The sequence below is a fragment of the Lactuca saligna genome, chromosome 4, assembly GCF_052625555.1.
Source record: "Lactuca saligna cultivar CGN05327 chromosome 4, ASM5262555v1, whole genome shotgun sequence".
NCBI lineage: Eukaryota > Viridiplantae > Streptophyta > Magnoliopsida > Asterales > Asteraceae > Lactuca > Lactuca saligna.
In genome coordinates this window covers 9,272,886-9,297,206 of record NC_136420.1, presented here as the reverse complement: position 1 = coordinate 9,297,206, position 24,321 = coordinate 9,272,886, and the positions used below count along the sequence as shown (strand labels likewise).

Here is a 24,321-nt window from a genome sequence, read left to right as displayed (position 1 = left end):
ACTTTGTCCTTTCTATTTGTAGATGTCTAACTCAAACAACGTTGCTGCTAACTCATTGACGCTAATGAGCCGTTGTCAAAAAGTGACTTTCGATGGATCGAACTTTAGCGAATGGATAAGATACATTTGCACTATCGCGCGTTACGAGGAAAAAGAGTATGTTCTCGATGAGTAGCTCGAGAAGATCAATCCTGAAATTGCTACTCCCGAAGAGATGGCTGTCTTTGAGACCCATGAGCGTGATGCAACGAAAGTCCATTGCATCATGATAGCCACAATGAACTCCAAATTCCAAAAGTCCTATGAGGACATTGATGGGTTTTGGTCATAAGACATCCTATGTGCTCATACAAACCCTAATGCTTGGATCTAGGTTTCTCTATTGTACATGCTTTGAATCCAAGACTATAAACCCTAATTCTAGCATGCAAGTAATCATATTAACATGTAATTAGGTTTAAGATCATACCTTGATTGTTATGTAGCAATAACAATCCCAAATCTCCTTGTATTGACTTTGGAATGCTTAGAGTCACAAGTGTCACTCCTCTAATGGTTCACAAACACCATAAGCAAGAGGATGAAGAGGAGAGAGGTTGGAGGCTGCCAAAACGTGTGTAAACCCTTACAAGAAGCTTAGCCACGTTTTTGAGCCTTAAGGGGTCTTTATATAGTTGGGCTATTAGGGTTATCTAACAAGGAAACCCTAATTTGGATGCTTAAGCCCTAAGCAACCCATAGACTCCTTTAATTAAGCCCATGGACGATTTCCTTATGGGTTTCCCATTAGAATTCGTCCATCCCTTAATACAAGGCAATCCATGGCCCAAATTGCAATTATCTTATAATTACAATTCCAGTCCCTTAAGTTTAATTAATCTTTTTTAGTCACAAAACTAATTACCAATTAATTATTGACTAATATTAATTAAACAATATGATTTCTACTTTTATATATTATTCCCATAATATATTAATAAATCATATTTAATCCTTTCTCTCCATAATTCATCCTATCAAGTTGCTTTGGTGAAGGCAACCCAAAAGGACCATGCACCATCGGGTCAAGTACATACCAAAATAGTTATGGACTTAGACGCTAATCCAACAGACATGTATCCCTACGAGATGCATATATACTTGATGGAGAGATATCACCAAAGCGCGAGGCAAGAGCGCTATGAAATCATCACGAATATGATCACTGCTAAAATGGGAAGTGGAGAGTCTAACCGTGCACTTGCAAAAGATACAAAGGTATGTTGATCGTCTTCACAAGTTGAATGTCAACTTTGGGGAAGATTTGGCTATCGACATTGTTCTTCACTCCTTGCCCTCGTGCTACAACCAATTTAGGATGACCTACCACATGAACAAGGAAGAGGTCACCCTAAGCAAACTCCAAGGGCTCCTAAGGACTGCTGAGAGCAACCTAAAAGTCAAGTCTGTTGCACCAACTCCTAATCCTCCTACTGCAACTGTTTTGGCAATTAGGCAAAGAAGGGGCAAGAAGAGGAAGGCTCCGTCAGAGAGCCACCACAAGGGAAATTCCCAAGATGGTTCCTCTTCTAGTAGGACCAAGGTTGACCCTGCTAAGCCTAACTCTAACCCAAAGGAGGCAGAGTGCCATCATTGCCACAAAATAGGGCATTGGAAGAGAAGCTGCCCGGAATATCTGCAAGCCATCAAGGATGGAAAGATCAAGCCATCTTATGCAGGTATATACACTATTAAATCTAATGATTCATCTCATGCTATTTCTTGGGTTCTTGATACAGGATGTGGTTACCACATTTGTTCTGATTTCCATGGGCTAAGAAGAAATAGGGATATGGAGCATGGAAGGATAAATCTAATCATGGGAAACAGAAGATCGTCGTCTATCAACAAGATTGGAGTGTATTCTTAAGTGCTTAGTAATGGATTAGGTTTAGATTTAAATAATTGTTGCTACTCGCCAGATATGGCAAGAAACATCATTTCTTTTCATGGTTTGTTTAGACAAGGATTTAGATATTCATTTAATAGTGAGAATGGTTCTATTTATGCTTATCTAAATGGTGTTTTATATTTTGAAGCAATGCCTTGTAATGGAATTTATGAAACTGTTATGGTTGTAGATAACCTAGGAAATTATGTGTTGTGTATAGATTCTTCCAATAGTATGGATAAATCATCCTTGTGGCATTGTCGTCTTGGACATGTTAACAAGAAGCGCATATCCCAACTCCAAAAGGATGGAGTGCTGGAGTCATTCGACCTTAGGGAAGATGACACGTGCGAATCTTGTTTACTTGGAAAGATGACCAAGTCACCTTTCACTGGTACTTGTGAGAGGGGTGAGGGTTTATTGGATCTCATACATACCGATGTATGTGGACCCTTCAGATCCACCACAAAAGATGGAAACCGCTTCTATGTGACTTTTACCGATGACTATAGTAGATATAGGTAAATTTACTTAATCAAGCACAATTCAGAAACGTTTGAAAAGTTCAAAGAATTCAAGCAAGAAGTGGAGAATCAATTGGGCAAGAAAATCAAGATTCTTCGATCCGATTGAGGAGGAGAGTACCTAAGTCTTGAATTCCACGACTATCTCAAGGAATGCGGAATAGTTTCGCAATTGACGCCACCTAGGACACCACAATTGAATGGTGTGGCAGAAAGGCGTAATCGAACCCTGTTAGACATGGTTCGTTCTATGATGAGTCGTGCTTCACTACCTATCTCATTCTGGGGGTATGCCTTAGAGACTGCCGCCCATATCCTTAACCGAGTCCCTACAAAGACGGTTTCCAAAACACCTCACGAGATGTGGACAGGGAAGGCTCCCTCGTTGACACATATCAAGGTTTGGGGTTGTGAAGTTTTCGTAAGACGAGATACTCACGACAAGCTTGAACCTCATAGTGAGCGATATATATTCATCGGCTACCCACAGAGATCCTTTGGATATCTTTTCTATAGACCGAGTGACAATGTTGTCTTCATTGCGAGAAGAGGGGTTTTCCAAGAGCGTGAACTCATAAGCCAAGGAGATAGTGAGAGGCAAATCGATCTCGAAGAGATTCAAGAATCGACCGATGAAGGAACCTCTAACGCTGGCGCTCAACCCGAGGAGGAAACTACGGTTGAACCAATTGACCAATCCTTACCTCTTAGACGTTCTGAAAGAGTTAGAGTTCAACCCCAATTGTATGGTTTTCATATACTACCGAAGGGTACACGTATATTAGTGATAGTACACTAGTAAATCTAGATGAACCTAACAGCTATAAGGAAGCCATGGCAGGCCCGGAGTCTGCTAAATGGAAAGAAGCGATGGACAGCGAGATTCAGTCCATGTATGACAACCAAGTTTGGAATTTGGTTGACAATGTGCCCGGACGTAGGACGGTTGTGTGCAAATGGATCTTGAAGAAGAAGACCGACATGGATGGGAATGTGCATACGTATAAAGCGCGATTGGTGGCGAAGGGCTTTACTCAAACTCCCGGAGTTGACTATGATGAGACCTTCTCACCAGTTGCCAAGATAAAATCTATTAGGGTGATGCTAGCCATTGCTGCATTTCATGATTATGAGATTTGGCAGATGGATGTCAAGACCACTTTCCTTATTGGGAAGTTGGCTGAGGATGTTTACATGGCTCAGCCAGAGGGTTTCTCGATACGAAGCATCCCAATAGAGTGTGCAAGCTTGAAAAGTCCATTTATGGAATTAAGCAAGCATCTCGCAGATGGAATCTTTGCTTTGATGAGAAAGTCAAAGAGTTTGGATTTATACGAAGCGAAGATGAATCATGTGTATATGTAAAGGCCAGTGGGAGTATAGTTAGTTTCCACGTTTTGTATGTTGATGACATACTGCTCATAGGAAACGACATCCCGAATCTGCAGGATGTTAAGTCCTAGCTCGGGAAGTGCTTCGCTATAAACGACCTCAGAGAGGCTTCCTATATTTTGGGAATAAGGATAGTGAGAGAACGAAGTAAGAGACTAATAGGACTTAGTCAGAACACTTACTTAGATAAAGTGCTAAAACATTTTAGTATGGAGAACTCAAAGAAGGGAGAACTACCGATACAGAGTAATGCCAAGTTGAGTAAGACTCAAAGTCCGAGTACTGAAGCTGAGATAGCAGAGATGAGCCGAGTACCCTACTCGGCGAGTCGAGTCAGGAATGGAAGGAATCTGAATATTATGAACTCGGCGAGTCAGTAGGGTGACTCGGCGAGTAGGGTTGACCTGGAAGGTTGACTTTGACCAGGACTTTGACTTTGGACCAGGGTGGACTTGGTTGTCTTTCGGGGGTCAGTTAGACTCAGTGTTGCATTGATTTTGATAGTTCGGGAAGCAAGGGGAGCAGGAGTTTCGTGAGTTGTCGGGCAGCCGCTAGTGAGGTCATCAGCAAGTTCAGCCAGTGCAGGTGAGTTTCCCTTTGTGTGAATGGGTCTAAGGCCACAATGCCGGCCCATGTAGTTATGAGTAGAAGACCCGGGGGTTAGCCCTAGGCACAGTATGCTAGTATTATTCTCAGGGCGAGGTCCTGTAATAGCGGGCGGGTGCCCAAGGAATTGTTTATATGATAGTTTATACTTGTTTTCTGTGTGATACATGTATGTGCTTGGTAGGGAGGTGAGTGTGGGCGAGGTCCTGTATCTCACCAGTAGCAGAGTGTGGATGGGGTTCCATATCTCATTAGTAGCAGAATAGGGGCGAGGCCCGAACTATAACAGGCGTGGGAGTGGGTTAGGCCCGTACCTCACTACCATCAGTAGCGTGGACGGGGTTCCATGGCTCATCAGTAGCAGGATATGGGCGAGGCCCAGGATAGGCGAGGCCTTAGGACAGAACCAGTTGTATGTGTTAGTTATGAAATGTTTATGTGTTATTATTTGTTGGCGGGCGAGGCCCTGTGACAGGCGGGGCCTAAGTAAAACAGATATGTATCCGAGCGGGGCTCGAAGCCAGGCGGGGCCGTTGTAGCGGGCGAGGCCCGAGGTAGGGGGCGAGGCCCAAGATAGGGGGTGTGGCCCAGTATGTGCAGTATGTGGTTATGCATGGTATATGGTAGGGTGGGGAACTCACTAAGCTTCGTGCTTATGGTTTTCAGTTTTGGTTTCAGGTACTTCCGGTAGCGGTGGGAAGAGCTCGGGGTGATCGCATGGCACACACCATAGATTAGACAGCCTAGGAATGTTTACTCTGATAATGAACATGTGTTTTGAAAACTTATACTCACGTTATGTTTTGGAATGATGACTTTACTTTAAGTAATGATTTATTAAAAGAAATTTTTTGGTCTTAAATTTTGGGTCGTTACAAGTTGGTATCAGAGCCTTGGTTTGAGGGATTCGGGCATACTCTCGGGTGTGCCTGAACTCAAACTGAGGGGTCGGATAAAAAGTTTTCAAAAGCGAAAAGATAGTTTTGTAAAGAGAGTTTTGAGAAAGAAAATGGTTTTATAAAAGTAAAAAGAATTCAGAAAGAAAAGAACTTTGAAAAGAGAAGAGAGGTGTGGTGCATGCAATCAACCGAGCTCAAGTAAGTACCCCAAAATACCCATACAAGTTTATGTTTTGATTATCAGTTAATAGAACAGCATGCTAGATTAGGACTAAGGATCTAGGGAGGATGCCTTATGTGCCTGTTATATGTGCTTTTGATCTGCATGATAGTGCTGAATAGTCAGTAGTAGGATAGCCTGATTAGGTTATGCCTGAGTTTATGAGTTGTGTTGTATGCTAGTTCAGATTCTTGCTATGTGGATATGACTGCTTGAGTATGTTATGGTTAGACTTTCCCCTTATCTGAATGTTGTCTGCTTTGTGCATTGTGGGATTCTAAGTGATGGGAGTTAGCCATTAGGTGGATACGTCACGTCACATGTGATCAGGGTTAAATAATCTCAGAGTGTTGGATTTGGTCCTATTGCGCAGCTCTTGTTTGAGTCCAACCGTTGTAGGAACGAGGCTTTTACTTGAAGGATTATCTGAGCCTCGTCACATGTGATAGTATCCAGGTGATGGCTAATTGGCATTGCGAGGAGGCCTTCAGCAGCTGAGGACTGGTTTGAGTTGAGTCAAAGGTTTCCCTAGGGTAAGCCTAGGAAGAGGTAGTGCTGGGAGCAGTAGAAGTAGAAAAGGGACCTGGTGGAGTCAAAGCAGTTCCTGAGGAAAGTACGGATAGATGTGGAAGGTAGTATGGGACCGTACTACTGAAAGCAGAGGATCCGTACTCGATTCAGGGAAGGCCGAGACAAGACCGGGAACTTGGTAGTGAGTATGTTTGGTCTCGCAGCAGTGAGGAGTATTCTGATAGTGGTTATGTTGTATGTTTCAGTATGGTGACATTGCAAGAGGGACCACCGGGCGGATCAGGCGCCGGAGAGGGATTGGGCTCGGGTTTAGGGGCCGAGCAGCTCGAGGAGCGGATGAGGGAGTTGATATCAGCGGAGGTTACGCGCAATATTCTAGCTCAGACTCCTGTGATCTTTGGCACAGTCAAGGAGGGTATATTGGAGATTTTGGAGGAGAGGCTGGGAGCCTTCCATACTGAGATGATGGCTTTGTTGGGAGCGCGCACCTTGACATTTCGGGAGTTCAGGGCTTGCGGGGCACCAGATCATCATGGGGCTAGGGACCCTATCGCTAGCAGCAGATGGTTGGCTGATGTTGCCAACGCATTCCGTACGAGCCGGTGTCCTGAGGAGGACAAGGTCAGACTCGCTTCCTGTCTTCTGAAGGACAGAGCGAGGGATTGGTGGGAGGAGATTGGTCACGCCTTGGGTGATGATGTCGCGTTGGACGCGATGACTTGGAGTGATTTCTCAGCGAGGTTTAGAGCGGAGTTTTCGCCGATTATTGAGGTGCAGCAGTTGGCCCGGGAGTTTTAGGATTTGACGCATACTACTGAGACGGTGGCGGAGATCACCGCCAAGTTCAGGGAGAGAGCCCTTCTTGTTCCGCAGTATGTCGCGGACGAGGAGATGAAGAAGGCACGATATCACGAGATGCTGAGGGATGACATCAGGGAGTTCGTGAGCAGGTCCGGATGTAAGACTCTAGAGGATATGATTTCTCGGGCCAGGGAGAGGGAAATTGATTTGGAGCAAATCCAGAAGAGGAAGTCGGATGAGGTTCAGGTAGCCGCGAGTTCGGGAAAAAGGCCCAAGGGATCAGAGTCGAGGTCGAGGGATTATCAGGACCGCAGTCGATGCAGAAGGTGTGGCAGGACGCACGGGGGCGCGTGCAGGAGTGGTAGTGGTGGTGAGTCTGGCTGTTTCAGGTGCGGTCGGATTGGTCATTTTAGCAGAGATTGTACTACTACCATCACTCAGGGATCAGACTTTATATGTTTTCACTGCAATCAGCGGGGCCACAAGAAGGCCCAATGCCCCAGTTTGCTTTCGGCAGGACGGGTGATGGCATCTGCCCCTGCAACTTTGAGGATCACAGACGGCCGTCAGGGCCGTGCGGAGGCGCCTACAGTTGGAGGCAGGGCTTTTCAGATGACTACTTTGGAGATGCGAGCAGCGCCGGACGTTGCAGGTATGCGACTTCCGTTTTCAGTTCTTTTATTTTGTGCATGATCATATCGTTATGGTTCTGCATCATTATCTGTGCGAGTGTTTTATTTTCGAGCGGGTTCATTGTGATCGAGTTATATGCCATTTGCATACTTTGGATATTTGGGTTAGTAGTTAAGGGACGGGTTGTATCGAAGAAGGTTACTTTGAGCGCAGTATCTGTAGCATGCCTTGGAGAGACTCGGTATGTCTTGCCAGTTCGGAGTCGTATAAGTTTTAGAATGGACAGGTTAGGTCCTTAGCTATGGTAAGCTTGGGATTCCTCAGCGGATTGATTATGGTAGCAAGGATTGGGATTTCTCTTCATCGAACATCGAGGTGTAAGCAGGATCAAAGTGGGGGAGAATCCTCCGAGTGTATAAGGGTAAGGACACGCAAATCCAGATTGGGTATATGATTTTGAGGAGGAAAGAAGGTAGTTCAGCGTTTGATGAATCGAGTAGTTCGGGGTTGGGAGTTTGAGAACTTCCCATCAATGCGTGCGTGTAAAGGGTAATGGTGGGTATGTGGTCTGGATTTAGGTTAAAGGGCCGCAAAGTAGAACTCGTGTAAGTCGGAATGGGGATCTTGAGGACAAATTGTAGGAGATGGTTTCGTGCTAGCAGTCAGTGGTGGAAGTATTGTCAGGCTATGGGTAAACCGTAGCATTCCTTAGTCGCTTCGTTAGCGGAGTTGGGGCGAGGCCCTTATTTCCTAGTGATCAGATGTGGATCAGGATGGGTAGTGGTTGAGAATGATAGGGAGTTGCCTGTATAGCCCTAGCAAGGTGAGACCTTGGGAGAGGCCGCCCCAGGATATAGTTGGGTGAGACCCGTGGGTGAGGCCCGTATGAGATTAGCAGTGTAGATGAGACCTAGGAGCAGGGTTGCTCAGTAGTATGGTCGAGCGAGGTCCCGTGGGCGAGGCCCGTGAGTTTTTAGCAGCACAGGTAGGACCTAGTAGGGACCTTAGTGTCAAGTTAGGGGATCGGGGATCCCAGGATTGTAGTGTCTGAGTGGCAGAATTGTTTGAGCAGTTGAAGGTAGTCAAGGTTCTTTGGAAGGCGCTGAGAGCGACTAGTGATGGTGTTGAGACTAGCTACCGGTGGGAGCCGGTAATCCAGATATTGATAGGTTGGTAGGGACCAGAGTGGTTTCAATTCATCGGGAAGGCAGATGAGGAATGACAGAAGTATCCAGTCTGTAGTAGTGCGGGAATAATGGATCGGCGAATATAGGATCTTCACAGTGATAGAGGAAATAGTGGCTTGTGGAGCATCGCCTTGGGAAGGAAAGGAATCACGTGAGGAAAAAGGGGGGGATTGACGGCTGAGTAAGTTGTATCTCCAGTATGTTCGGGGTTAGGATTAACCTGAGATGATTAACCGCAAGGAGTGTTGCTAGTCAGAATGACCGGGTGGAAGACCAGCGAAGGTAGGCAGCTGGTGTTGGAATATTTGGTGGGGTTTTGGAGGTAGATCGTAGGCGGTGGAGTATAGTAAACTTCGAGGACGAAGTTTAGTTTAAGTGGGGGAGAGTTGTAACACCCAAGTCTTAAAAGCCATGAAAGGAAAGAAAAGCCCTAATTTAAGGGCCGACTCGGCGAGTCCAAGGAGGGACTCGGCGAGTCCGAGCGGGATCCGGGTCTAGTGTAAGCGACCGACTCGGCGAGTCGGCCAAGGTGACTCGGTGATTCTGGTCTGTGCGTGGAAAACCCTAAATTCGGGACTTGGAGCCTATATAAATGTCTTAATCTTCTTCTTAGGGTTCCTTACTACCTCTTTAGCCCTGGATATCAAACCCTAGCCGCCACATCTCCTAGTTGAGCCTTGGAGGGTGCTTTAAAGCTTGGAAAAGGAAGAAGGAACTTGGAGGAACAAGAAGGAGCTATAGATCTGGGATTGTGAGTTCATTCTGAGCACTTGGAGGTAATAAATTAGTTCCTGGACCCTTTTTGCACCTAGATCTATGTGTGGTTGTTGGGGCTCTTTAGCCATAATGTTATTATTTTGAGTTAGAAGCCGGATCTGGAGTTGCTACTTCAGATCCAAGTGTGTTATGGCCTGGAGAAGCATAAAGTATCAACCACTAAGTCGATTTTGAAGCCCCTTGGCCTTACACTCTAGTTTATGGCATGTTTTGCCTAGATCTCCTTCTCTACACGTAAAGTTTGCAACTTTACGTGTGGAATAGGCTTGGGAAGGGTGGATCTATAGTTTGGAGTCCATGCATGACTCAAAAATCCTCTGCATGTAAGGAGAACTGAAGGGACTAGGTGAGTCCTTTGAGTGGACTCGGCGAGTAGCATGAAGTTGTGGAGAAACTCGACGAGTGGGATGAACAACTCGTCGAGTCGTATGAAGATTGCCTTGGACTCGGCGAGTATGTTCTTGGACTCGGCGATTCAGGTCGCGAAACCCCAAACCCTTCGAGTTGTGACTCGACTCAGTGAGTCGGGTGGAGACTCAGTGAGTTGGACAGGTCTGGACTCAGAAATCGGTAGACTCGGCGAGTCATGGACTGACTCGGTGATTCAAGTCGGGAATGGAAGGAATCTGAATATTATGAACTCGGCGAGTCAGTAGGGTGACTCGGCGAGTAGGGTTGACCTGGAAGGTTGACTTTGACCAGGACTTTGACTTTGGACCAGGGTGGACTTGGTTGTCTTTCGGGGGTCAGTTAGACTCAGTGTTGCATTGATTTTGGTAGTTCGGGAAGCAAGGGGAGCAGGAGTTTCGTGAGTTGTCGGGCAGCCGCTAGTGAGGTCATCAGCAAGTTCAGCCAGTGCAGGTGAGTTTCCCTTTGTGTGAATGGGTCTAAGGCCACAATGCCGGCCCATGTAGTTATGAGTAGAAGACCCGGGGGTTAGCCCTAGGCACAATATGCTAGTATTATTCTCAGGGCAAGGTCCTATAATAGCGGGCGGGTGCCCAAGGAATTGTTTATATGATAGTTTATACTTGTTGTCTGTGTGATACATGTATGTGCTTGGTAGGGAGGTGAGTGTGGGCGAGGTCCTGTATCTCACCAGTAGCAGAGTGTGGATGGGGTTCCATATCTCATTAGTAGCAGAATAGGGGCGAGACCCGAACTAGAACAAGCGTGGGAGTGGGTTAGGCCCGTACCTCACTACCATCAGTAGCGTGGACGGGGTTCCATGGCTCATCAGTAGCAGGATATGGGCGAGGCCCAGGATAGGCGAGGCCTTAGGACAGAACCAGTTGTATGTGTTAGTTATGAAATGTTTATGTGTTATTATTTGTTGGCGGGCGAGGCCCTGTAACAGGCGGTGCCTAAGTAAAATAGATATGTATCCGAGCGGGGCTCGAAGCCAGGCGGGGCCTGGAGCGGCGGGGCCGTTGTAGCGGGCGAGGCCCGAGGTAGGGGCGAGGCCCAAGATAGGGGGCGTGGTCCAGTATGTGCAGTATGTGGTTACGCATGGTATGTGGTGGGGTGGGGAACTCACTAAGCTTCGTGCTTACGGTTTTCAGTTTTGGTTTCAGGTACTTCCGGTAGCGGTGGGAAGAGCTCGGGGTGATCGCATGGCACACACCATAGATTAGACAGCCTGGGAATGTTTACTCTGATAATGAACATGTGTTTTGAAAACTTATACTCACGTTATGTTTTGGAATGATGACTTTACTTTAAGTAATGATTTATTAAAAGAAATTTTTTGGTCTTAAATTTTGGGTCGTTACAAGATCCGCTTACGAAGGGACTGAGTAGGGTTAAGCACTTGCAGCACGCTAGGAGCATTGGGCTGAAGGATGATATTAGTTTAGATTAGATAGTTTTAGAAACGTATAATGGATAAATGTAATTGACATTTGATGATTAAATAAAGGAGTATTGTTTATAAGTAAGGTTACTATCTTATGTGAATTGTTTAACTGTTGTTTCAAATTTACATGTTTTGACTTCCTGGATAATTGAGTTATTAAAAATAATCGAATTATTCGAATAGTCCACAATCGTTAATATGTTGGAATTAGGTATGAATGAAGATTGTCATGAATTGGTATGTAGAGTGTCTATAAGGTATTAGACATAGCAAAGGTTTGCTGCAACATTCATGAGTGCTTATGAACAAGTTTTGAGCATTGGAATAAAGCCACGCTTGCTGGAATCATTTTATGGAATATGAAAAAAAAATGATCGCAAGACGATAATATCATATGGTCTTAAAACCGAGATATATGGTTTATTGTTTACTAATTGGTTGTACATTGATAATGTGAAACCACATCAGTAAATTGATGTTATAAAACACATTGTTGTGTATGGTTGATTATTAAATAGTAAATGCATATAAGTCGAAGTTTATATGTTACTTTTATCCTAAGAGGGTAAAAGCGATATTACGGCCGCTCGATGATTTGATTTGACTTATGTGTCGGGCCCGGTCAGGACTGAATTGATGTGTTCAATTAAGTTCTATGTCAAATGAATCTGAGATCGAGAAACTAAATGTTGGACAACAAGTTCCATGAAATTGTCCGCACAATATCTAAACAAAGGACTGTATGATCCCTTATCTAAAGGACAAATTATTGATAAGATCAGAGTACGACAGCATCTTTGAGAGCTACGATTGTTGATCAAGTTGTATGTTATATTTGTGGTTACTAGACTTATCCAAGTGGGAGACTGTTGGATTAGTGTCTAAGCCCGTAACCATATTTGGTAAATACTTGACCCGGTTATGCATGGTCCTTTTGGGTTGCCTTCACCAAAGCAACTTGAATGGAGACATAAATAGAGAAAGAGGTTATTATGATTTATTAATATGTTATAAGAATAATATATTAAAGGAGAAATCATATTTGTTTAATTAATATTGGTCAATAATTAATTAGGAATTAATTTTGTGATCAAGTGTAATTAACTAAACTAGAGGGGCTGAATAGTAATTATGTGATAGTTGCAAAATAAGGCAATGGTTATCCTTGGAGGAGGGTGGACGAATTCAAGGGATTGGATATCCTTGAAATCGTCCATATGGTCCAAGGGATAAGGTTTATCAAGGCTTATCTTATGGTTGCTTGGTGGGCAAGTAACTAGATAAGGATAAGGACTGAAACCCTAATCGTAACCCTATATAAAGACCCCTAAGCCTTGAGAAATCGTCCCACTTGTTCCCAATAGATCCCTAGGCCGATTTCTACCTCTCCTCTTCTCTCTCTATAGCCTCTCCAATTGTTTGTGGTGTTTGTGAGCCATTAGAGGCACTACACTTGTGGTGCTTGCTTTCAAGACTTAGGGTTTGAAGATTTAAGTTGTTATTACAATATAACAACAACAGGTATGAAATCTAACCTTATATGTGAATTTCGAAAATAGCAACATACTTTAGGGTTTTATTCATGTGTTCATAAAGTTGTATACCTAGGATTGTTTGTATAAAATCCATGTTTTATACCTAGGATTGTTTGTATACCTAGGATGTGTTCATAAAGTTGTATACTTTAGGGTTTTATTCACGTGTTCATAAAGTTATAGGGTTGCATGCACACATAGGATTGTTTGTATAAAATCCATCAGAATACGCAGCCACAACATCACCTGGACTCGTAATTCATAATAAGGGTTAGACTATCATCGCATGAATACGCAACCACAACATCGTCTGGACTCGTAATTCATTACCTATCTATCACCACCTAATTATCATCACCATTATATCCTCACCTATCTCTTATTACATTATTTCATCACACACCAACTATTTCATCTACCCATGTTCTACCCAACATATTTGTAGATATAAATTATATATAGTTTAAAGCATATACAAACCTATATAAAACATTCATCCAACATCCATCTCAAATAAACAAACCGTATATAAACACATAACATGTATTTCATAGCAAATACTTCATATCTGTGTGTTAGAGGAAAGCAACTACACACTCACACCAAACATATACTTAATACATTCAAACAATAGTTGTATTAAAATCGTGTTTATGAAAGGGATTATACACTCACCTGATTAGACGATGCTCGGACAGCACTACGACTTGTAAAAGTAGTATTCTTCGGTAGATATAGAAGATCTTCACACACCTGGTTTCTCGTGGACAAAGCTTCGGCTCAGAAACTCTTTTCTTCTCAGGATCTTCGAGCGTCGAGACTCACTTCGGGTCTCGAGATGATATCGGGGCTTCAGGGGTATTTCTTTGCACGTGATGCAATACGCGTGAGAGATGAGAGAATGAGCAAACAAACTCGGCTGGTCCTTGAATTCTATTTATAGAGCAAATTTCTCATTTTCCACGTCGTGGGCACTTCTTCCACGTCGTGGGCTTGGTCATCATTGCATGCGTCATCGTCCACTTGCTCTATCAGGCTCCAGAAGGTGTCAAAATCCATGCCACGTCGTGGGCATTGTTTCCACGTCGTGGTCTCTGACAGTTTTGGGGTTTCGCGCCGCAAACTTCAGAAATTCATAACTTTCGCATACAAACTCCGTTTTCGATGTTATTTATATCGACGCGTAGGTAAAAACAAGACCTACAACGCTTGTTTAGACTCCGTTGGATAATTTTGAATTTATTTTTAATATATTATAAATATATTACTTTTATATTATGTTTAGTAGGTCGGGACAGTAAAACTCCATTAGAAATTCATAACTTCTTCATCCGACGTCCGTTTTTGGCTCCAGAAGGTGTCAAAATCCATGCCACGTCGTGGGCATTGTTTCCACGTCGTGGTCTCTGACAGTTTTGGGGTTTCGCGCCGCGAACTTCAGAAATTCATAATTTCGCATACGAACTCCATTTTCAATGTTATTTATATCGACGCGTAGGTAAAAACAAGACCTACAACGCTCGTTTAGACTCCGTTGGATGATTTTGAATTTATTTTTAATATATTATAAATATATTACTCTTATATTATCTTTAGTAGGTCGGGACAGTAAAACTCCATTAGAAATTCATAACTTCTTCATCCGACGTCCGTTTTTGTCTGTCTTTTTATTGTTGGAATACTATCGATGAGATCTTCGATTCTCGTTTAGGTTTTTTCAGCTAAAAATCACTCGATCTCATATTCGAGTATTCGGGCTGCATACCGCTAAGTCGAAACTTCGGAAAATCATACTTTCCTCATACGAAGTCAGATTTTGGCGTTCTTTTTATGAACGTTCTCGGTTTAACAAACTCTACAACATTCATTTAGATCACTAAGGATAAATACCGCTCCATCGTAAATTCACTTTTTACGTCATACAACGTTGTGTCGGTTCTGTCGCGAAACTTGAACACGTCATAACTTCTTCGTTATAACTCGGATTTCAACGTTCTTTATATGTACGAAATCCTTGTAACATATACTATACTACAACTTAGTTAAGACTAATCCTCCCAAATAATCTTCTATCAAAAAATCATTTTCAACACTTATTGTCTCTTAATTGACTAGCCCCGGATCTACTGGCGTTACAAAAACTGACTTTACCATTGGAGTGTAATCTTGGGTCCCCACATGAGATTGTTTCAGGTATCACCGGAGTCAAAGCTGAACGAAGGACAAAGCGAAGATTCATGGCATGTCTCTTTATCTCAACCGTCTTGTGAACCCAGGTATTCATCAATCTTATTATATATATTGATGATACGACAACACATACAAAATATCAATGGGGCTACTCAATATTGGACACACTACACACTACGCTATATCATACTTCCTTCTCATACTAAGTCCATGATTCTTCCTAACTTGATCGTCGATACGTATCCTCTTACCACTCTTTAGATACTACAAACGATATTTATCTTAGCAATCGATAACTTGCCCTCCAACATCGAATCACCAAGACGAAACCAAACATCATCAATTGGCACTCTTTTTTTTTTATTACATTAGTATAGTTGTGATTATTTTAGATCACCTCGTTTAATATGTTGCTCAGATTTGACAAATCAATATGGAATTTGAAGAAAATCGCACGTAGTATGTCTATTATGAAACCAAACATCATCAGTTGCCACTTTTTTTTTATTACATTAGTATAGTTGTGATTATTTTAGATCACCGTCGTTCGTTGTTTAATATGCTGCTCAAATTTGACAAATCTATATGAAATTTGAAGAAAATCACACATAGTATATCTATTATAGAAACCAAATTTTCAGTACTTAATTTATTGCTTAATATCCGATCATAAATGTAACAAAATGATGACAATTCTAGATAGAACAATTGGGCTACCAGAAGGGCAGGCCGGACTTGCATGCCTCGTGATTGCATACCAAGCCCAAGACGGCATAGTTTACTTTCCATATATTCAAATTGGGTTTGAGTTAATTCCCATAAATATTAGTTATTTAACTTAGATTTGATAGTTACATAATTTCCAAAATTGTACTTTTTTATTTTAATGATTACTGATCTTCATAAATTTACATTTAAGCCGTGAACTTCCTATATATACGTTCTGAGTCATGAGCTGGTGTGTTCATTTTTTATTTTATTTTTATAATTTATAATTATAAATTGTTCTAGATCAAAAAATGTTATAAATTTCATATATTTAGCACGATTAATTATTAATCTTTCTGAGAATTTTGATAATACCGCTAAGCGTTTATATCATGATGAACTTAACTTTATATTAGCCGTTAATAAGCTTTCTTTCGGATTTGGCTCCAGTAATGTAACGATCCACACATTTTGCCAACTATAGTTGAATATTTTATATTAGTTTATAATCGTGGAAACTAAAAAATATGAAATTAATTAAATTTTTATAATAAAAATTTATAATAATTAATCAATTATTTTAAATAAACTATTAATTAAAAGATATATCAAGATTTTAAAGTTATTATAATTTCAGATTTAACATATAGTTAAAAAAAATTGAATTTTCAAATAAATTGTTTAATATATATATATATATATATATATATATATATATATATATATATATATATATATATATATATATATATATATATATATATAAAAGAAGCCATTTATTAGAATATAGAATTTATTTTAACGATAACAAAAAAAGTAATTATTGATCGGATCTTTTGTAAAATCTTCTTTCTGATTAATTATCATTTTGAAAATAAAGGGGTATATATATATACAGTTATGCACACACGCACAGTTACATAAACCCTAAAACCCTCCGGAGTCCTTTAATTACCTCCCAGAGATTATAAAGCCGATTAAAGGGTCCCAAGAACACCCAAGAAAATCTTATTACAAGTTATAAATGGCGGCAATATTGTTCAAGAATCAATCTTTCTTCTTGCTCATTACTAGTTTCTCTCTCCTCCATCTTTGTCTCGCCGATCACCATCATCACCACCGCCACCACCATCATCATTTTCATCTCCATCGACACCACCGAGGCCATACTCATATTCATACTCCACCTCCTCCTCCGCCTATACCCCCAACACCACCCACACTGCCTACACCGCCCATACCACCGCCTACACCACCTCCCACACAGTCTACAACGCCGATAATGGCGCCTACACCGTCCACAGTAGTGCCTACGCAGCCAACACCGGCGATACTGGCTACACCGCCCATGCCGGCCGCAGGGCCTACACAGATCATTGTCAGCGGACGCGATGACCCTTTCTTGCCACCCAAAATTAGAAGAGCGATTGAACCCAAAAAACCGTTGGGAAATTGGGTTCTTCTGCAAAGAAGTATAGGGATTTCTGCCATGCACTTGCAGCTTCTACACAATAACAAAGTCGTTATCTTTGATCGGACCGATTTTGGACCATCAAATCTCAGTCTCCCGTTCGGAGAACCTTGCCGGATCAACGACGAAGTGGTTAGACCTGATTGCACCGCTCACTCCATCCTCTACGACGTTCCTTCAAATACATTCCGACCACTTACTGTACAAACCGATATATGGTGTTCATCAGGCTCCGTCGATCCCAGCGGCACACTTGTGCAAACAGGAGGCTACCACGCCGGCGACCACAAAATACGTCTCTTCACTCCATGCCGAGATAATTCTTGTGATTGGGTTGAATTGGAAAGGAATTTAACTGTTCAACGTTGGTATGCGTCAAATCATATTCTCCCCGACGGGAACATTATCATCGTCGGTGGCCGGAGAGCTTACAGCTATGAGTTTTATCCAAGAAACCCAATTGGGTCTTCTTCTTTAAATTTGTTTAATCTCACGTTCTTGATAGAAACAACAGATTTTCAAGAAGAGAACAATCTGTATCCGTTTCTTCACCTCTTGCCGGACGGAAATCTGTTCATCTTTGCGAATCAACGTTCGATATCGCTGGATTACGTACACGGCCGAGTTGTTCGCGAGTTTCCGCCGATTCCCGGAGAAAAAAGATCATACCCATCAACGGGTTCGTCAGTTTTGTTACCGATTTCGCTCAACGAAAATGCCAGATCTCCGCCAGTGGAGGTTATGATTTGCGGCGGCGCAAGAGGAGGGTCGTTTCCGATGGCGGAGCAAGGTGTGTACATGGCAGCTGCAAGAACCTGCGGACGTATGGATCTGAATGCTCCTCAGCCCAGTTGGACCATGGAGATGATGCCCCTCCGCCGGGTAATGCCGGATATGATCGTTTTACCGACCGGCGACATCATCATCATTAACGGAGCGGCGAGAGGTACCGCCGGTTGGGAGAACGCGGTTGAACCGGTTTTGCACCCGATTCTTTACGAGCCAAGAAAGAGACTATTTACTGTGCTCAACCCCACCAAAAGACCTAGGATGTACCACTCAGCAGCCACGTTACTTCCAGATGGCAGAATCTTAGTCGGTGGAAGTAACCCACACGTGTCATACGAGTTCACCGGAAACTACCCAACTGATTTGAGTTTGGAGGCCTTTTCGCCGCCGTACATGGACGGGAGATTCGCTTATTACAGGCCTTCAATCTTGTCCGTTGAATATGGTATCGATGAGGGTATAATCTACGGTCAATATTTCACCATAACGTTGACTATGTCCTTGACTGGTTTAGATCTAAGGGTCATCGTATCGTTGGTTGCACCCTCATTTGCGACTCACTCATTCGCGATGAATCAACGGGTGCTATTTTTACACGTGGCTTCCGTGGAACAGTATTCTGTGTTTGGGTATAGGGTTACAGTACGTGCGCCTTCATCCCCAAATGTTGCACCGCCGGGGTATTATATGTTGTTTGTGGTACACGATGGGGTACCAGGTCAATCCGTTTGGGTCAATTTACAATCAAATTAGTTTTGGAAAATTCTTTTTGTTTTCATTTTGAATTCTTTGGTGTTAAGTTGATGAAAAATATACTAATTAGTTTTGAAATTAGTTTGTCTATCCTAATTAATCAAACTTTAATGTGGTTTCAATTTGTTTTGTGTTAATAAAAGCAAATAAAACCCATATCTTCCATATAAATTAACACCGGAATGGTATAAAACGATTTAATTATCGGGTTGGTTGGTTTTTTATTTTGTTTTGTTCCGATCAAATTCCAAGTAGATACATATCCTTAGAAAGTAATGTGAATGGAGAATAATTTCCAAGGTTAAAAAAAACTACTGTTTGTAAAAGCCATTTTGTTTCCCAGTATTACGTGTCATTATCATTTATAGCTAAAGTTATATTTTGACATACCAGCTTAAGAAACCCAAGCAACACAAAGAAAATAGTAAACCATAAGGATCAATGCAAAATTGTCTTTAAAATTTGAAACTTTGATTTGGAAAACTCGGAATGTGAAGATATAGATGAACGGCTAAGATACTCTCGTCAGATATTTTTTTATAAGATTTTAGAGATGTTTTAGGGTTTGTTTGATTTCAGTCGAGTCTGATGAGATTTTTTTTTTTTAGACTCAGTCATGGGTAAGCAAAACCTCTAACTCACATAAAAGATTAATAGTTGATTCGGTCCATACGTGATTCTTTCAAATTTTTGCAATTTGCCTTCATCGAACACACCCTTCTAAGCTTGCAAGTTGCAACCGTCTCCTTCCCGACTCCCTTGATGATCTTTGCATCCAATTTTTATTTTCCATATTTTGTATTTTTTTTATAATTATTCAATATATCTGTTAACATATTTTATCAAATAAATAAATATATTTTATCCGACATAAGATATAGCAAAATGGCAATATGATAATATCACTATATTATTATTTTCATCAGAAAAATCAAAGTGCAAAGTTTCATAACTCATCACTCTTCTCACTAGTATCAACTATTATAGAGCCTATCTTCTCACTAGTCATATCTAATTCAATAAACCATTATGATAGAGCCGATTACTTTAAAAACAAAGTATTGGAAAAGAGTCAAAGACAATTATACTAACACATCAACGACTGATTTTTTTTGTTAATTAAACGAATTCATGAGAATTTTGAAAATTAAATATCATTTACTAGAAATTCATATGATCTTAAATGTTTCCTGATATTGATTTGTAATTGTAACGATTCGCCCAAAAAAGATAATTTCCAAATTCAACAAACTCAAAACACATAATAACCAGTAAAACCTGTCAAGATGATGGTGATTCAAGTTCTCACCGGAGAACCATGGCTGCCGGTGGTATCTGGCGCCAGTAACACCATTAACAACCGAGACGATCACGCCACTAAGAAAATAACCCATGGACAAAGACGCCCAAGAAAACGAAGTAGCCAAAGATCTCATTCTAACGGGCGCTTCTGTAAACGAAAACTCCATCAATCCTGCCAACACGAAAAGATCAGCAGATCCCAAAAACAAATACTGAAACGAAATCCACAGGAACGAAATAGGCAGTAGTGCCACCATCGCAACTTTGGAAACTTTCTTGCGTTGGAGCTCGACTAGAGCTGCGACAGCCATGGCTAAAATGAAGAAACATAGACCCAAGCCAATTCCTTGGAGATGAGACACGCCCATCTCAAATTTTTTCCATTTTCGTGCAAATGGGATTATAATATGATCGTAGAGTGGTGTCATGATCATCAAGAAGACGATTGGGAAAACAGGTAGCGACGCAGGTGGGACTTTGAACGAGCCAAGCATCGTGTTCATTGTCGCGGCTTGTTGGACGGAGAACGTAGAGAGTTGAGCTAAACAGCAATTAAGTATAATGGTGCAAAATATAGGAAGAATTTGCAGCATGATCTTGACATCTTCTACCTCTTGAATAGAGCACGCGAGTAATCTATTGGCTGGTTTGTTTTCAACCGCGCGGTTTAACCACTCGAGGGTGTTTGAAAGTCTTGCTCTGTTTGTCTCATTCTCTTTCGTCTGCTGCTCATCGGAGTTGGCGACCTTAGAAACATTTAAAGATGCTGCGCACACCACCTGTTCGATGAAATGCCAGATTCAGTCTTCAAACACGAATACAAACTCATAGCTAGTGTATCGAGTTATTACCTTAAACATGGTTGCGAGAGGGGTTCCATTGGGTATCCTGCAACGATAGAAGACTGAACCAGCAAGGAGGATAACAATTGACAACAAGATGGCTATGGTTGAAATGCCAAAACCCCATTGCCACCCTACATTATCTTCGATCCATAACACCAAGGTGACAACAATTAGACCACCACATATTAAACAAAATATGAAATAATTGAAAAAGGTTGATCTTTGCTTCCTTCCTTTGGGGGTATTTTCGTCAAATTGTTCGGCTCCTAGTGTTGGTAATGATCTCTTTATACCCTCAACACCAATAGCCACAAGGTAGAGACCTAAGAACAACATGGAGGCTTTTCCACCATGAACTTGTATGCAAGGAAGGGTTTTGGATGTGTCACATGTTGGGCGTTTGAGGTAGGGTGATAGAGGTAGGAATGTTAGAATTATCAAACCCTGTATAATTAACTAGTTAATTCCTGTATATTGTTTGAAAGCAAAATATAAGTTTGGACTTTGGATGAGCTATTTGAAAATAATAATATGAAAACCAACGTCTAGGGCTTTAGGAGTTTCTTGTTTTTAACCCCGTTAAGAAAAAACTCTAAAACAAAACACTTCGTTTGATAATAAGATCTTTTAGCTTTTACTTTAAACAAAAAACTTCAAACCCGAATGCTACTTCAAGTAGTATATAACAAAGACTTTTATATTTTTGCAAATGGACTCAATTACCATTTTTTAAAAATTATGTTTCTATTTTATATTTCTCAAAGATATCATTTTATGTAATTTTAATTGTTTTAAAAGTTTACAACTACTTTTTCCCAAAATCATATAAAAATAAAATCTATAGGTTCATTTTACGGCTACCAGCTTAGTTTTGCCGAACACACCCCTATTGTTAGAAAAGCGGTTTCTTGATATAAAAAAGTGTAAAATTATATAAGAAATTGTTGTAAGAAGAGTGATCCAAATAAATTTAAAAGTACTAAAAACTCGACATCTTCGCTCATCAAGTAAATGTAGTAGCTAGTAAAGAAAGCATTTGATAAAAAGCCACTAATGAGTGCAAGGAAAAATGCGGTGGCCATAAAGTTTGTGACATCAATGGCGGATCTTGATGGAGAAAGTTGCATATACTTTGACAGATACAAGACGACGATATTGTTTGCATTTGCCAAAAAGGCCAAAATTTCTAGAATTTAAACAACTGCATATATATATATATATATATATATATATATATATATATATATATATATATATATATATATATATATATAGGTTCATTTGAGACCATTCTAATTTTGTAACACCGTGAGATCAAATCTAAAAATAATTTTAAAATGCAAAATAAATGGAAAAATCCAAAAATTCTTTTTTTAAATATTATTTTCGGAACTTGAATTAACTAAAAAAATAAAAAATATATATAAAAAAAAATTCCGTTATTTTTTTTTTTGAAAAATACGTTAAATATTCTAAATAGAATATTACACTGACATATTCTAAAAAATAATTTTAAAATGCAAAATAAATGGAAAAATCTAAAAATTCTTTTTTTAAATATTATTTTCGGAACTTGAATTAACTAAAAAAAATAAAAAAAAAATCTATTTTTTTTTAAAAATACCTGAAATATTCTAAATAGAATATTACACTGTACATATTCTAAAAATAATTTTAAAATGCAAAATAAATGGAAAAATCAAAAAATTCTTTTTTTAAATATTATTTTCGGAACATGAATTAACTAAAAAAAATAAAAATAAAATAAAAAAATGCGTCTCACGGTCTCACAAAATATAGGTGGTCTTAAATGAACCTAACCCTATATATATATATATATATATATATATATATATATATATATATATATATATATATATATATATATATATATATATATATATATATATAGGGTTAAGTTCAAATGAGAACACTATTTAGTGTGAGAACGTGAGAACACTACTTTATGTTACTATTCTACTATGAAATTTGTATATACAACTATATGATATTCTTCATCAACAAATATACAAACAATCACACATTAATATTCACATTAAAATTTTGTATGTACAACTTTATGACATTATTCATCACCGAATATATGAACAATCACATATTTAACATTCACATTAGAATTTACTAAATTACTACACACACACACACACATATATATATATATATATATATATATAAATTTTATAGTAGAATAGCAATATAAAATTGAATATATTCATATTATAATTACTACAATAATATACATATTAAATTCATAGTAGAATAGTATCATAAAGTAGTGTTCTCACGTTCTCACATTAAATAATGTTCTCATTTGAACTTAACCCTATATATATATATATATATATATATATATATATATATATATATATATATATATATATATATATATATATATATATATATATAGAGAGAGAGAGAGAGAGAAAAGCTGGTTCAATTGAGAAAAAAAAGTTGAGAATAGGGGAATCATTCTCAGCCAATCATTTATTTTTCCCGCAAAAACTTTCAACATACCGGCGGAAATAAGAAAAGAATGCACATGTGTTTTCCAACAAAACATGTTTACTTAAACTATGCTAAGCATTACCTTAATATATACAAAAACATAGTTTTTTCGTTTTTTTTTTTTTTAATTTTTTTTAATTTTTAAGAAGTTATTTTTATCGAAAAATAATTTTAAATATATACCAAAATTCATGATTTTTTATTCTCTAAAAATAGACATCCATGTTGATATAGTTTTAAGATAAAATAATTTTTTTTTAAATATTTTCAGCTATCTTTATTCATAAGTGAATAAAAATAAATCTGATTTTTACTACAGTATATTCGTTATTCACTTATGAATAAAAACTATGATTAATTTTTTTTATAATTTAAGTATCATTCATATATGAATATAACATATATTAAACATAATACATTCATATTTAAATATTAGACGATGCATTCATTTGTAAATATTAGATAGTATATTCACTTGTGAATGTTAGATGGTATACTCATTTATGAATATTATATGATATTTTCATATGTGAATATTATATAGTATTACATAGTATATCACATGAGAATAGTACATAGTATATTCACTTGTGAATATTAGATCGTATATTCATTTATGAATAATAGTTGGTATATTCATATGTAAATATTGCACAGTATATTCATATATGAATATTACAATGTGTTTTCAGAAATATATATAATTTTTATATGTTATTCACATATGAATAACATACAGACTTGCATATTTGTTTTGTGTTTTAATAATCACATATTGATTCAGGTGAGAAAACATATTCATATGTGAATATAACGTGGTAATTTAGTTTATGCATTTCATCAAACA

General features: G+C 39.4%; 2 pseudogenes across 1 annotated transcript; one reads left to right on the top strand and one right to left on the bottom strand.

Moving 5' to 3' along the window:
* The first annotated feature begins 16,735 nt into the window (after positions 1-16,735).
* LOC145039259 (aldehyde oxidase GLOX pseudogene) lies at positions 16,736-18,801 on the top strand (annotated as a pseudogene).
* Positions 18,802-19,980: 1,179 nt separating this feature from the next.
* Positions 19,981-21,321, bottom strand: LOC145044327 (protein NRT1/ PTR FAMILY 4.6-like; annotated as a pseudogene). The gene is made up of 2 exons (XR_013681288.1): positions 20,955-21,321; positions 19,981-20,882 (listed from the first exon to the last, which is right to left on the bottom strand). The product of XR_013681288.1 is annotated as a protein NRT1/ PTR FAMILY 4.6-like (transcript).
* Between the last annotated feature and the right edge of the window lie 3,000 nt (positions 21,322-24,321).